Raw genomic sequence first — 12,063 nt, forward strand, 5'->3', positions numbered from 1 at the left:
TTTTTAAATAAAGTCCTCACAGCATGTCACATGACATGACTACCATAAAAGTGTGTTAAACGAAAGACTGGAAGTTTTTTGCAACATTTCATCATAGAAGAAATACTTTTCCTCTCATTTTCATAATTAGATGCAAACTTTTGCAATGCGTATTTAAATTGTACAAATTAATATACAAATATAAGCAAACACATTTTTTTCTCCTTCATCTAAGTGTATATCCGATCTAGTTTAAACATCGAAACAGCTCATGCACTCAATCCTTTACTATAGCATAGCAATCACAAAACAGTATTATAATGTTAACAAGTCTCCTGAGATGGCTTTATCATGTAAAATTACTGTATTTTACTATCCGGAAAACAAAGTCCTACGCGATTTCCGGGTGCATGCTGGGAGAATTATTTGTGGAGAATTAAACCCAAGTGGGTTACCTCATTGCTGTCACGTGTTTGCAAACAATTCACTGCCTTATATATACACATTGTTATGAGCTCATGTTATATGCTCTTTATGATTATTATTCGTATTATGCCTTCTGGTTCGCATGGTGGGATGGTTCACCTTACCCACTGTAGGAGAGTAGGGTCTGCAATCCTATGATCACCCGGACTTTTTGCTTTTGTTTCACTGGTTTACGACTTTCTCGGGCTGTGGGCCTGCCAATCAGACCCACAGCCTAGCTGTTCTCTCGCTAAATTGTATGTGTGCCTTAGGTGCATTACCCAATTGGAACTGGGCCACCTTGTCAGACCCTGTAACTCAGGGCATCGGTGTACCCAGGGCCTACCAGGGGCTGAAGCATGTATTATGCCACCCCTGGATGGCCATCTAAAACTGACACAACTGGCTGCACGACAGCTGGGGCAACGTAGCGTACTCGTTCGTTGCTTTAGGTATAGTATCCCTATATCTAACCTCACAATGGACACCCGGGTTCCTATCAGTCACTCCTATGGCAGACCTTGACAATCCTGAAGGCAGAGTGCATGGACCCGTGTGAATTGGGCTCTGGCACGAGCCGAGCCCGGTTGCAGCTTGCGGAACCAAGACCCAATGGCTGTTCCATGATAACGCGTATCATATCGGTAACTTCGGTATTGCGTTATCAAGACATGTCGAGTAAGGTGTCATACGAATCGGGATGCTGCCCCCTCACCAATTCTGGCGATGAGGTTAGCATTCTGCCCTTCTAGAGGGACACGACATGTACGTAACTGTGAATCCCGGTTAAAGTTAACTGAAGCCTCAGCTCCACAAAATGGACGCTGCCACCACAGACACAAGTCTGACCTCCTGCTGCTGGGAGTCCTTCCAGCGAGGAGAGCTCGGACAAAGGGTTTCCTGTCAAGGGCGGTGTTCGCACCGTCCCAGACAGGGTTTGTGTATTCTGGGTAGGTAGGGCTTTGCGAGAAGGTGACTGCGGAGTGGCACCTCGGTGCTCACTACGCATCTGCCGGCTAGAACCAGTTCCAGGGGCGCGCAGCCCCTGACCTGGGGAAAGTCCAGCAGGGGGAGAGGGGTGTAACTACCCCCCTTCCTGGTCCCACCCTTAGGGCAGGACCTAGTCATGTACCCACCCCTTTCTTTAGGATAAAGGCCGGAGCGGGGACCCTTCCAAATCAGATCATCTTTGAATCAAGAATACTTTCTACGAAAGGACTTCGAGACTCTTCTCAAGATTTCTCCCTTGTGACTAAGGAGTAGTCACCCTGCATCAGCAGGCACCATCTAAGAACTCTGCGGTTTGCTGCAAGTCCTTCCTCAAGGATCCGACGGCCCAGCTCGACGAGAACCGGCTTCCCTGGCACCTCTGACCTCTACCCACGTCGTCAGCTCAGCTGAGATCTGTGGGTGCGACGAGACCTCGAGGGACCGGCCATCATCAAAACCTGCACGCTTTCTTAACCAGCACGACCATCGAAGCAATTCTCTGGTGAGTGCTCTGGGGTCCGAGAAGCCCCGACCCTGAGCAGCTCCAGCCCCGAAGTGCAGTCTCCCAGCATCTCCACGATCTGCGTGGGGCCCTTCTGCTCACTGCTCAGCACGTTGTCTGGTCACTAGCCGCTGGCTTGTGCCCTTCCTTGACGACATCCGACAACCAACGCTGCTGGTCTGGTTGCTCCAGACTGGCCTTTGCTTCCTTCTTTGAGAGAAGCACCCCAGACCCTCCTGGTCCACTCAAGACGCCATTTTAGGCCCACCACGTGGCCCTGAAATCTGCCAAGGCTTGTTGCCCCAATCCTGGGCCCAGCGACGCCGACAGCATCAATCTTCGTGGGACAGCTCGCACCTCCATCCTGGTCGCCGACAACGCCTCCTGGTCCGTGAGACTGCAGAGCCTAGCGTCGCCAACTCACCTAGTCGAGGTGACGGCCATCCGGTGCCTTCCTGGTACCCTCTGACTACTGGCTAGTAGTACGAACTTGGTCCCCTCTGCTTTCAGGTATCAACGATTTCTGATCCAGGCTTGGATCTCTACGAACTATTCATCACTGGCCGCCGGCCAGCAACTCCTTTTCTTCCGGCTCCTGGCTCGTCAGCGAAGACCCCGACCCCTGTAAGACTTGTGCAGCCGCAGCCCTCGTGGCTAGGTAACTTCGGCATTCCGGTGCCCGCATAGCCTCCTTACTTAAGGGTCCCGAGTCCCTCGCTTTCGACTTGCCTTATCGGGTCCGCCCAAGACCACTAGACTTCCCGTACCCTCGGGCACTTGTTTTAATTGTGCACTTGAGGTATTTTCTAAGAGCTTTTGTTCTGTGCTTAGTACCCTGTCCTCATAAAGAGTCCAGGGCTGTTGTGATTCTTAATAAATATACTGTTTATTTTCATAACACTTGTGTGGTGTCCTTTCACTTGGTGTTCAAGGGGTATGTGATGGTATAACAGCTGGCTTAACACGCCCTCTAGAGTTTAGCCCGAAGACTGCTCGTATCCACGCTACTAGGATAGCTGGTCTAAGGTTGACTTACAACCAATCACCATAAGGGTCGTTTGGACCGATGCATAGTGGTCGCTAGAATAGCGAACGCTGCATATCGGGCCAACTTCTCACGTTGGTGAGCAGCGGTTGGGATTTGAGCTTGCTGTTGTTTTACCACGCGTATCCTAAGAATATCTTGTGAAAGATCGCATAAGTACTCCAGGTACATATAACTTAGCTTAGAATACTCTGAGTTCTACTGAACCAGCTGTTGTAGCTCCTCAAGGCTTAGCACACCTTGGCTACAACTCTTAGCAAGGGATCAGTAGGTAAACCCATAGTGTAGGTAGGTGCATCACTTACACCACACTAGAAGCAGCATGTCCGACAAAGGCGGAAACTCTGAGTCTCCCCTCGTGTCAGTCGACCTTCCACAGGTCACCTCCAGATATGCTGCGCTTAGCTTTCACGAGATGCGACAGATCTGTACATCTCGGAAGCTAAAACAGGGTGCCAACCCTACCATTCCGTTTCTGATTGGTCTCTTGGAGACTTATGATGCCAGGAGGGCGGGTAACACCGACCCTTCTCATCCGGAAGTGGATATGCCTCCCCTCGAGGGAACCCGAGGTGACCCTGACCTTATCCATCTCTCCGCCGAGGGCGAAGAGGAGGACGAGGAACCAGAGACATCCGGGGACGTGGCAGACAAAGGTCCAGTCATAGTTAGTCAGCTAACTCAGGACAACGTAAGCCGGCACGAGATTTGTACTAGGAGACCCCTGGGCCCTCTCTCAGGCCAGCTTAACATTGGGAACGGACGAGTTAGATCTCTGTCAAGAGGCTCTAACAGATCTGTTCGAACCAATGGCTCTCGAGGCTCTGCTCGAAGAGGGATGACATCACCTCAGAGGAGAGTGTACGAAGCGAAGGAGCGGGAAGTCAATCTGCGGATCGAAAGGGAAGAACTTGCCCTAGCCAAAGAGAGACTCGCCTTTGCTCGAGAGCAAGAGTTGAGTGGGACAACTCCCACTGGTGGCAGCATTCCCCCACAGGAACCCAGGAGTTTAGACACTAAGCACCTGAATAAGATAGTGCCCCCCTTTAAGCAAGGGGACGACATCCACAAATGGATTACTGCTTTGGAGAGGGCCTGCACTGTACAGTGCATCCCCCAGAGTCAGTGGGCAGCTATCTTGTGGCTCTCCTTTGAAGGTAAAGGTAGAGATAAGCTCCTCACCACAAGGGTAGAGGATGCTAACAATTACCAGGTCCTGAAGAACACACTGATCGATGGGTTCGGCCTAACCACTGAGCAGTACAGGTTGCTGTTCAGGGATACCCAGAAAACTCAGTCTCAGGACTGGTCTGATTTCGTTGATTGTGCCACTAAGGCTTTGGAGGGCTGGTTGCTGGGCAGTAAGGTTACTGATTACACAGGATTGTATAATTTGATCATGCGAGAACAGATTTTAAACAATTGTCAGAACCAGTTGTTGCATCAGCACCTTGTCGACTCGGATCTGACCTCTCCCCAAGAATTGGGAAAGAAGGCAGACAGATGGGTCAGAACAAGGGTTAAGCAAAACCAGGGCCAGAACCAGGGTGGTCAGAAGAAAGCAGACCAGAAGGGTAAAGATTCGAAAGGGGAACAAACTGACCAGAAGTCTTCGACAGGTCCCCAACAACCCAAAGAGGGGGGGGGGGGGTTAGGCTTCCCAGAAAAAGAAGAATCAAGAAGGCCAATCGAAAAGATGGTGCCAATACTGTAAAAGTAAAACTCACTGGTTTAGTGAGTGCACCAAGAAAGGAGGGCAGACTCCTGCTACTGCAGCCCCTAAGGCACCTGTGCCCCCTAGTACAACCAGCAGTAGTAGTGCGCCTCCCAAGGGACTAGTTGGGTTAACCTTGGGTTCTGAGGGGTATGACAACTTAGTTGGCACGCTCACTCAGGCTGTCCTTGTCTGTACAGGGGATGTGGATATATCCCCTGATGTCAGTCCCAATACCTTGGGCAAATACCGACAGACGCCTTTAATAAATGGAAGAATGGCTCAGGCCTATAGGGACACTTGTGCCAGCGTCACCATGGTGACGCCTAACTTTGTGGACCCTGGACAGATCATGCCAGGTACAGATTTCCTGGTGACCAATGCCAGCAACGTCACTACCAGTCATAGTATGGCGATTGTTGCTTTCTCCTGGGGAGGGGTAAATGGCCAGAAAAAGGTTGTTGTTAGTTCAGACCTCCCAGTGGATTGTTTGTTGGGCAATGATTTGGAGTCATCACAATGGTCAGAAGTGGAGCAACGGACTCACATGGAGATGTTAGGCTTGCCAGCACACGTGTTTGCTGTGACCAGGTCACAGGTCAGACGATGCCCCACTGAACAGGTGCTGGATCCTGGAACAACGGACCAGACACCACCCAAGAAGAAGAGCAGTCGGGTTAAGGCTTCGCCTTCCCCCTTGCCCCAGGTCGAGGATCAGGTCTCAGAGGAGGCTGACCTCCAGGAATTGCGGGAAACTGAACCTAAAGAACTCGAACTTGATCAAGTTGAGTTTCTGGGCTCAGGGGGACCCACACGAGAGGACCTGGGTAAGGACCAGTTAGCCTGCCCTTCTCTTGAACCCCTCAGACAGCAGGCTGCTGCTGAGGCTGCTGGGAACGCCACAGGTACCCACAAGGTATACTGGGAAGATGGACTCCTGTACACTGAGGCAAGAGACCCCAAGCCTGGCATGACCAGGAGGCTGGTCGTCCCCTTGTCTCAGCGTTGTTTCCTCCTTACCTTGGCCCACGAGATTCCCTTAGCAGGACACTTAGGCCAGACGAAGACGTGGGACAGGCTTGTCTCACACTTTCACTGGCCTCACATGAACGAAGATACCAAGGAGTTTTGCCGCTCCTGTTTCACCTGCCAAGCCAGTGGTAAGTCAGGTGGCACGACAAAGGCCCCCCTTATACCAATGCCTGTGGTGGGGGTGCCCTTTGAATGGGTGGGGATTGACATAGTCGGTCCCATGGAACCACCAACAGCATCAGGGCACAAGTTTATACTGGTGGTTGTGGATCATGCCACCAGGTATCCTGAAGCTATTCCCCTTAGGACCACTACAGCGCCTGTTGTGGCAAGAGCCCTAGTTGGAGTATTCTCCAGATTGGGCTTCCCTAAGGAGGTCGTCTCCGACAGAGGTGCAAACTTTATGTCGAGCTACTTAACTGCTATGTGGAAGGAATGTGGTGTCAACTACAAGTTCACTACGCCCTATCATCCACAATGCAATGGGCTTGTTGAGAGATTCAACAGGACCCTGAAAGGGATGATTCATGGACTACCTGAAAAGCTTCGGCGTAGATGGGACGTCCTGATCCCCTGCCTTTTATTCGCTTACAGAGAAGTCCCACAGAAGGGGGTTGGCTACAGCCCTTTTGAACTTTTGTACGGGCATCCTGTAAGAGGACCCCTGTGTTTGGTGAAGGAAGGATGGGAGAGACCTCTCAAAAAGCCTGCAACCAACATAGTGGACTATGTGCTTGGTCTCCGCTCGCGGATGGCCGAATACATGGAGAAGGCATCAGAAAACCTTAAGGCCAGCCAAGAACTCCAGAAAGCTTGGCATGACCAAAAGGCTGTCTTGACTGTTTACCAGCCCGGACAGAAGGTGTGGGTGTTGGAGCCAGTGGCCCCAGCAGCACTCAAGGACAAATGGTCCGGGCCCTACACCATCCTGGAGAAAAAGGGAGAGGTCACCTACCTGGTAGACCTGGGAACTCCCAGGAGCCCCCACAGGGTGCTCCATGTCAACAGGCTCAAGGCATATGTCTACAGGAAGGACATGAGTTTGCTCATGGCCATAGATGAGGGACAGGAGGAGGAGAGTGACCCTCTCCCCGACCTGCTCACTCAGAATCCTGACGATGGATCGGTAGATGGTGTTGTCTTTTGTGGCAGCCTCTCCGAACATCAACAGGAGGATTGTAAACAGGTTCTTCAATCCTTCCGGCATATGTTCTCTCTAACACCCAGTCAGACCAATTGGTGCACCCATGAGGTCGACACTGGCGACAGCTTGCCCGTCAAGAGTAAAATCTACCGGCAGCCTGATCACGTTAGAGACTGCATCAAGAGTGAAGTGCAGAAAATGTTGGAGCTGGGAGTCATTGAACCCTCGGACAGCCCCTGGGCTAGTCCCGTAGTTCTAGTGCCGAAACCTCACACCCCGGGCGGTAAGAAAGAGATGAGGTTCTGCGTAGACTACAGGGGTCTCAATGCAGTCACTAAGACTGACGCCCACCCAATACCAAGGGCAGACGAGCTTATCGATAGATTGGCTTCGGCCAACTACTTAAGCACGTTTGACCTGACAGCTGGGTATTGGCAAATCAGGTTAGCTGAGGACGCTAAGCCCAAAACAGCATTTTTTTACCCCTGGTGGGCATTATCAGTTCGTGGTGATGCCCTTTGGTTTGAAAAATGCACCTGCCACCTTCCAACGGTTGGTGAATCACGTTCTCACTGGGCTGGATGACTTCTGTGCGGCGTATCTTGACGATATCGCTGTCTTTAGCTCCACCTGGGAGGATCACCTGGTCCACCTGCGGAAAGTGTTAGAGCTCTGCAAGCAGCAGGTCTCACTATCAAGGCTACCAAGTGCCAGATAGGGCAGACACAGGTTGTATACTTGGGCCACCTTGTCGGTGGAGGCCAAGTTCAACCACTGGAGAGCAAGATACAGTCAATCAGGGACTGGGCTCCTCCAACCACCCAGACTCAGGTTCGAGCTTTCTTGGGCCTGACTGGTTACTACCGGAAGTTCGTCAGGAATTACGGATCGATTGTGACTCCGCTCAATGAACTGACGAGTAAGAAAATGCCAAAAAAAGTTCAGTGGACAGCGAGCTGTCAAAAAGCATTCGATGACCTAAAACAGGCCATGTGCACGGCACCTATCCTCAAGAGTCCAGACTACTCCAAACCATTCATTGTCCAAACAGATGCTTCTGAGTTGGGTGTGGGAGCTGTTCTATCTCAACTGAATTTCGATGGTAATGACCAGCCCATTGCTTTCATAAGCAGACGGCTGACCCCCAGAGAGAAAAATTGGTCAGCTATAGAGAGGGAGGCCTTCGCTGTGGTGTGGGCCCTGAAGAAACTGAGGCCATACTTGTTTGGCACTCATTTCAAGATTCAGACCGACCATAAGCCCCTCCTATGGCTAAATCAGATGAAGGGTGAAAACCCCAAACTGCTTAGGTGGTCCATTTCCCTACAGGGGATGGACTTCACAGTGGAGCATAGACCTGGCACTGATCATGGCAATGCAGATGGGCTCTCCAGGTATTTCCACTTAGAACAAGAAGACTCACCTGGTCAAGGTTAGCTTATTGTCCCAACGTTTGGGGGGGGGGGTCATGTAGGAGAGTAGGGTCTGCAATCCTATGATCACCCGGACTTTTTGCTTTTGTTTCACTGGTTTACGACTTTCTCGGGCTGTGGGCCTGCCAATCAGACCCACAGCCTAGCTGTTCTCTCGCTAAATTGTATGTGTGCCTTAGGTGCATTACCCAATTGGAACTGGGCCACCTTGTCAGACCCTGTAACTCAGGGCATCGGTGTACCCAGGGCCTACCAGGGGCTGAAGCATGTATTATGCCACCCCTGGATGGCCATCTAAAACTGACACAACTGGCTGCACGACAGCTGGGGCAACGTAGCGTACTCGTTCGTTGCTTTAGGTATAGTATCCCTATATCTAACCTCACAATGGACACCCGGGTTCCTATCAGTCACTCCTATGGCAGGCCTTGACAATCCTGAAGGCAGAGTGCATGGACCCGTGTGAATTGGGCTCTGGCACGAGCCGAGCCCGGTTGCAGCTTGCGAAACCAAGACCCAATGGCTGTTCCATGATAACGCGCATCATATCGGTAACTTCGGTATTGCGTTATCAAGACATGTCGAGTAAGGTGTCATACGAATCGGGATGCTGCCCCCTCACCAATTCTGGCGATGAGGTTAGCATTCCGCCCTTCTAGAGGGACACGACATGTACGTAACTGTGAACCCCGGTTAAAGTTAACTGAAGCCTCAGCTCCACAAAATGGACGCTGCCACCACAGACACAAGTCTGACCTCCTGCTGCTGGGAGTCCTTCCAGCGAGGAGAGCTCGGACAAAGGGTTTCCTGTCAAGGGCGGTGTTCGCACCGTCCCAGACAGGGTTTGTGTATTCTGGGTAGGTAGGGCTTTGCGAGAAGGTGACTGCGGAGTGGCACCCCGGTGCTCACTTTGCATCTGCCGGCTAGAACGAGTTCCAGGGGCGCGCAGCCCCTGACCTGGGGAAAGTCCAGCAGGGGGAGAGGGGTGTAACTACCCCCCTTCCTGGTCCCACCCTTAGGGCAGGACCTAGTCATGTACCCACCACTTTCTTTAGGATAAAGGCTGGAGCGGGGACCCTTCCAAATCAGATCATCTTTGAATCAAGAATACTTTCTACGAAAGGACTTCGAGACTCTTCTCAAGATTTCTCCCTTGTGACTAAGGAGTAGTCACCCTGCATCAGCAGGCACCATCTAAGAACTCTGCGGTTTGCTGCAAGTCCTTCCTCAAGGATCCGACGGCCCAGCTCGACGAGAACCGGCTTCCCTGGCACCTCTGACCTCTACCCACGTCATCAGCTCAGCTGAGATCTGTGGGTGCGACGAGACCTCGAGGGACCGGCCATCATCAAAACCTGCACGCTTTCTTAACCAGCACGACCATCGAAGCAATTCTCTGGTGAGTGCTCTGGGGTCCGAGAAGCCCCGACCCTGAGCAGCTCCAGCCCCGAAGTGCAGTCTCCCAGCATCTCCACGATCTGCGTGGGGCCCTTCTGCTCACTGCTCAGCACGTTGTCTGGTCACTAGCCGCTGGCTTGTGCCCTTCCTTGACGACATCCGACAACCAACGCTGCTGGTCTGGTTGCTCCAGACTGGCCTTTGCTTCCTTCTTTGAGAGAAGCACCCCGGACCCTCCTGGTCCACTCAAGACGCCATTTTAGGCCCACCACGTGGCCCTGAAATCTGCCAAGGCTTGTTGTCCCAATCCTGGGCCCAGCGACGCCGACACCATCAATCTTCGTGGGACAGCTCGCACCTCCATCCTGGTCGGCGACAACGCCTCCTGGTCCGTGAGACTGCAGAGCCTAGCGTCGCCCACTCACCTAGTCGAGGTGACGGCCATCCGGTGCCTTCCTGGTACCCTCTGACTACTGGCTAGTAGTACGAACTTGGTCCCCTCTGCTTTCAGGTATCAACGATTTCTGATCCAGGCTTGGATCTCTACGAACTATTCATCACTGGTCGCCGGCCAGCAACTCCTTTTCTTCCGGCTCCTGGCTCGTCAGCGAAGACCCCGACGCCTGTAAGACTTGTGCAGCCGCAGCCCTCGTGGCTAGGTAACTTCGGCATTCCGGTGCCCGCATAGCCTCCTTACTTAAGGGTCCCGAGTCCCTCGCTTCCGACTTGCCTTATCGGGTCCGCCCGAGACCACTAGACTTCCCGTGCCCTCGGGCACTTGTTTTAATTGTGCACTTGAAGTATTTTCTAAGAGCTTTTGTTCTGTGCTTAGTACCCTGTCCTCATAAAGAGTCCAGGGCTGTTGTGATTCTTAATAAATATACTGTTTATTTTCATAACACTTGTGTGGTGTCCTTTCACTTGGTGTTCAAGGGGTATGTGATGGTATAACAGCTGGCTTAACACGCCCTCTAGAGTTTAGCCCGAAGACTGCTCGTATCCACGCTACTAGGATAGCTGGTCTAAGGTTGACTTACAACCAATCACCATAAGGGTCGTTTGGACCGATGCATAGTGGTCGCTAGAATAGCGAACGCTGCATATCTGGCCAACTTCTCACACCCACCGCCTCTGACCCTTTGATACTGCTTGCTATTATGATTCAAGCATGTGAACCTATAAAAGATACGATACTGGAGAAGAAACAAGTTACTTGTACAATGTAGTTCTCCAGTATTAATCTTTTTATAGATTGACATGCTACCCTCCCTCCTCCCCTTTCAGGTTCACCTTCCATACCTCTCTTATTACCTTGCGGCACTTGTGCTCAAATCTGAGGTATGGTGACCACGCAGAGGAAGGAGACTATGGTTTACGCTCTTGGCTGGAGTTTGGATGTTTTATAACAATGGAGATAGGTTGCTAAAAGCTAGTAAATTCCTACGGGCATTTCAATGTTGAAGTTTTAATACTGCTATTTTACTGTTACTGTGGGACTCCTACCACTATAACGAGAAAGATTCAAGCATGTGAATCTATAAAAGTTATCAGTACTGGAGAACCACAGTGTACAGGTAAGTAACTTGTTTCTTATTTGCAGTTTAGAATGTGATATTTTAAAGTGGCATTTACTCTAACTGTTAAAGCTTTAAATTTGAGGTTTAAAAAAATAAATGTAACTGAACAACTTGACCAGAGATAATTGGTACATATAACCCTATCTAGCTATGCAACAATGTTGTACTGTACATAAAATCTGGTAGGGTGCGAGGATGATCGGTCAATATTTGACTAGGGAGTTAGACGAGCAGGATGTCTCCAGTTGCATCTTGAAGCCCGGTACAGCATAGAGGTCTCATATTGATGCAATAGGAATTGCACCTTGATGATTGTGAAATTTTCTCATGGGCAGGGTTAAAGGAGATGTTTTTAGGGATTTCTCAAATCCTTAGTGTGTTCTAGTAGGTTTGTCCTTCGGCTATTCACCTTTCATATGTACTGATTTAAAGTTGGCAATGTGGTGGCCTTTTGTGTCCAGTAGTATGCTCATTGCTTTATTGATAATTGTGGTGAATTAGCTGGTCTGGAAAATGTGAGATTCAAGCTGTGATAGTGAAATGGCAATAATTGAGTCCCATGGGGCAGGCAATGGTATACTCCGATTCTGGTCAACTTAGCAATTATTTAGTTACAAAGCTCAGCCACTAATAAGTTTCACTGATGACTTTGTTGTCAGTATATTTTAATAATAAATTCATAGCATCATTTTGTATATCAACAATGATCTTTCAAACTTAAAACAAGTAAAAATCCAAAAAATGATTTTAAATATGTTGACACGTCGGAAGTGGTGTTGAAGAA

General features: G+C 50.5%; 1 protein-coding gene across 1 annotated transcript in view; it reads left to right on the forward strand.

The window, feature by feature from the left end:
- The window catches only part of SBNO1 (strawberry notch homolog 1), a 946,695-nt gene that overhangs the window by 741,679 nt on the left and 192,953 nt on the right, over nt 1-12,063 (forward strand). The gene's annotated exons all lie outside the window — the stretch shown is intronic.

The sequence above is a fragment of the Lissotriton vulgaris genome, chromosome 11, assembly GCF_964263255.1.
Source record: "Lissotriton vulgaris chromosome 11, aLisVul1.2, whole genome shotgun sequence".
In the NCBI taxonomy this organism is placed as follows: domain Eukaryota; kingdom Metazoa; phylum Chordata; class Amphibia; order Caudata; family Salamandridae; genus Lissotriton; species Lissotriton vulgaris.